We start from the raw sequence: 4,611 nt of genomic DNA on the forward strand, positions 1-4,611 counted from the left end.
TTGAGGGCTGAGGAGATGGCTGGGTTGGTAAAGTTCTTGCTGTGTTAGCATAATGATCTGCATTTAATTCCCTGTACCAATAAAAAGCCAGGCATGGGGGAACATGTTTGTAATCCTAGTGTTTAGGCTCAGAAGGCTGAGACAAGTAGATCTTTTCTTTTGTTTTTGTTTTTGTTTTTTGTTTTGGTTTCTCTGTGTAGTCCTGGCTGTCCTGGAACTCACTCTGAAGACCAGGCTGGCCTCGAACTCAGAAATCCGGCTGCCTCTGCCTTCTAAGTGCTGGGATCAAAGGTGTGCGCCACCACCATCCAGCCAAGTAGATCTTTATTAGAGCTTGCTGGTTAATTACTCTTGCCAAATTTGCAAACCCTGGGTCCTAGTGAGAAACTCTGCCTCAAAGCACAAGGTGAATAACTCTTAAGGACAACGCCTAAGGTTGTCCTCTTGTTTCCATGAACATGTATCCATTATATCAAGAGCTTGTGTGCTTGTGTTCGTGTGTGTATGTGTGCACGTGCGTGTGAGTTTGGGCTTGTTTTGGCAAAGCAGAATTGATACACACACACAGAAAATAAAATGAACCTTTAAGCCTCAAATGATAAAAGAAAAATCTTTACAAGATGAAAGTTTGACATTTTCTTAAATATTCACAAAATAAAAATCAATTTCAATAATAGAGTTTAAGATGTCAATACATTTGGTTGCCAAGTAATCACGACATTATTTGAAAATCAAACTGCTCAATGCTTTCTAAATCGGCAGTTTTGGATATGTCAGATGATACAGACTCAAGTGGTGTTTTGCTGAGGCAAGACCCATGGGGGTGGGGACACATGATGTTTGCAGAAAGTATAAATAGGACTCAAGGGACTGTGGCTAAGTACTTACAAAGCTAGCTTTGCAATGCTTTGTCTTTGTCTTTGCTGATCTTTCCTTCGTTGAGAGAGGTACAGCAGAGAACTTCTGGTGTCCTGGCTGGCTGGTCCTTGTTGCTTCCGCTGACTCATGCTGATTTGGTGGAGGCCTAGCAGTTTCTGCTGGATCATGCCACTGCTGCTGATTTGTGTTTGCTATGCTGACACAACTGAACTGGACTGCTACTAGCCAGACAAATGGAAATTGAAATCGCCCTATAAAATTCCTTCTAAACAGGCCCACATCTCCTTGTCCTATTTATTATCCTTTCCCCCTTACTTTGGGACTATGTGCTAGATGGGGGCTGTCAACACATTTGAGAACCCTTATTAAAAGTAGGTTTAAAAAATCTAAGCCTATACTTTCTTCTAAATATAAGTGTAAAGTATGGCAGTGGGTATAATCTGATATTTAGTGGTCTTAGCATCTGTGAGGATTTTAAGAGGGTCCTGGGTTCCCTTGGGTCGCTCTTCACTCTTTCCAGACCAGTCGCAACTGCCCATGATTTCATCATGATTACCACATTGCTTCAAGTTTTACATTTACTTGTTTACTTGTGTGTGTGCACACACACACACTCACATACACACACACATGCCATGGAGTATTATGGGGGCCAAAGGTCAGCTTGTGGGAGTCTGTTCTGTAAATTCCAGCATGTGTATTCTGGGGATCAAACTTAGCTGGACAGGTTAGAGGGCAAGTTCCCTGTTTGGTAAGAATCTTGCTGGACCCTGCTTCAACTTCTTAAATGCAGGTATTTCCGGGAAAACTTGACTCGTAGCCTTCACCCCAGGGTAGGCAGTCACAAACTTTAGTGTGTGGTAGAATCATCTGGAAATCCTGTAAGAAATATTTTTGGAGCAAGCAGAAATCAAAACTTTCCCCTCAGTTGGTCTGGTGTGAAGCTTTGGCATCCGCACTTTTATAGTTGGAGCTTTAGCCATACTTGCCACACTTGTCTTAGTGTAATGGGATTTCAGAAAAATGAGAGAGAAGGAAGTGGACTGAATAACAGAAGGGCTTCTGGGAACTCAGAGACAGAACCAAGGAGAATGATTGAGTCTGATGGATTTCAGCTTTATATGGGGTCCACTTGACCACTGACATTTTCAGAGATTGCGGTGTGACCTAAACACTAATCTCTGTGACTGGATCTCTGTGTCTCAGAGGGAATCATGTTTTTCCACTGTTTGCCACTGCTCAGAGTCAAGTTCTTAACTTCTACAATGGCAAAGAAGAAGTTCATTGGTCTTGTAGAATCCAGGGTATACAAGCTAGAAGGACAAGTGGAAGCATTACAGCCATGATTTCTTCCTTTTCTCCTCCTGTCTTCCCTCCACAAACAGGGCCTTGTTGTATAGCACAACCTGGCTTGGAATTCTTAATCCTCTTGTCTTAGTTTCCTGCATGCAGGATTTACACGCATGCCAGCAGCGGTGGCACATTTATAGGAAGGGAAACATCGTTGATGGAGGCTGCCTCCCTTACATGTGCCCACGCAACTGACCAGCATCCAGTCAGTGTTCTTGGTGACCAAATGGATGCTTCTCCTCAGATCTCCATTGAAGAGCAGGGTTCCCTTTGCCCTGCCACTTAATTTTGGTCTCTTTGGAGCACATCACAGATCTAGCTGCAGGCTGGGTATCAGTTTTTGGATATTTTGGGGAGTATATAGTCCAGCAATTGGGAACATAACCCTTGCATTCATACAGATTCAAAACCACATACTGGCTGGTCCAAGGGCATGCCTTTACTTCTCTAAGCCTCATACATAGCATGAGGGAGAACAATGAACAACTCTAAGGCTGCCTGGGATGGCTTTAGGCTCTCCCAAAGTCTCTGGCCTTTTGTCATGTGGCCTGTTTCTATTTCTCAGGGACCAAGCCAGCCTTTGAACAATACCTCTCTCAGGGCTAGCAGAATCAAATGCCCCTTCCTACTAACTTGATAGGCACTGGCTTCTAGGGTTTGGTCTGCTGGGCTCAGCTAGCTCCCCAGAGGTAAATGGTGCTGAGGGAAAGATAAATATAAAAGTCTTTTCAGAAACAGTCATCCTGTGTGGTTATCAGGAAGTTTTCATTCAACATCCTGGTAAAAGGAAACAGATACAAATAAACCGAGAATATGTTAGCCTTGGGCTAGATTATCTGATGCTGGGGTGGGGGGCACGGGGTGTCGGTGGCACATTTCTTACTGGATTATTTTCTGCCCCAGTGACAACTGGTATTTATAGCTAGTTGTCAATTGCACATCAGTTCCCAGGCTGGGGAGCTCGTGAGCTGAGGGAGCAGGGCTCATGCATACAGAATGGAGCATTTCTTTCATTTGTTAAATGTGTGAGAAGGCTCTGTGAGCCGAGTCTCTCAGGAGCCTGGATGATGTCTCCTACCCTCCATCTCTCTTCAGTATGATCCAGCACCCACCTGGGTGGAATTTTCTCAGTGTGGGCACCAAAGATGAACAGACAGTTGAGTGGTCCATTTCTTTTGGACTAACCACCCTAATGAGTCCTTGCAATCTAACTAAGAATGTCAGCCAGCTGCCCATTGCCTACTAGTAAAATCTGCGCCTGCGTCTTGCAGGCTAACAGACCCAGGGTCTCCTGTCCACTCTCTTGCTTGAAGACAGTACTGTGGAGTAGGACAATCATTTGTTCTTGAGGTCAGGCTGGGCTCAGAGCACCCCTGGGGACACTTAGGAGCACAGTGAGACACAGCGCGTCTCCTACACGATCAGAGCAATTTCCTGCTGACACAGTTCCACACTGTGCTCAGCCTCTGGTAATGAATTCAGACTAACACTAGGCAACCGAGCTCCCCAAGAGAGCAAGTGTGCGCATTGGGAACTAAACATTTTCCTTTCTGGATTTTTGGTCTAATGATCTGGAACATTTCCCACGGGGCAGTGCAGCCGGGGGATGGAAAACGGTGGCTGTCGCAGGCAGACATGTTGGGATCCTCACACACTCCAGCCCTGAGGTTTGTCTCGGCCTCAGAGACTCACCTGAGATAACGATCTCTGTGGTGCAGACTCCTCTGACCCTGCTGAGGCCTCGTGAGAACTTGGCATATTCTGGGGCTGCAGGAGATGGTGGCTCCGATGGTTTCTGCACATGAGGCAATCTTACCATGATTGCCATCTAAAGCACAGAGAAGGAAACAAGTTCCCACCCCAAGAGAAGCCTGTAACAATAATAGCAGTGGATGCCCACGTCATGAGCCACCTTTATCCCAGCAATTAGAGTAATAACCACAGGTTAGACCATATGAGTCTCTGTGTCGGTCTCTCTCCTTTGTTCCTTTCTCCTCTCCCTCACCATCCTTCTCTTTCTAGTGCTGGGGATAAAACCCCAGACCTAATACATTCTAGACTAGTTTTCACCACCAAGCTACATCTTTGCCTTTTAATGTTTTGTTTTGAGATAGAGTCTTGCTAAATTAAGCAGTCCGATCTTGAATGTGTGATCCTCCTGCCTCAGATTTACGCAGTAGGTGTGATTACAGGGGTATGGCATTAGGCCTTGTTCTATTCCACTCTTAGGTGACAAAAGTTGACTAAAAACCAGGACTGGGGTCTAGCTCAGTGTCAGAGTACTTGTTGTGTACATGAGGCTCTGGGTTCAAATTTTAGCACTCAAAAGAAAGGAGGGGAAGGTAGGGAGAGATAGAGACAGAGTTAGGTGGATAGACGGAT

This window comes from Mus musculus, chromosome 2 (assembly GCF_000001635.26).
Source record: "Mus musculus strain C57BL/6J chromosome 2, GRCm38.p6 C57BL/6J".
NCBI lineage: Eukaryota > Metazoa > Chordata > Mammalia > Rodentia > Muridae > Mus > Mus musculus.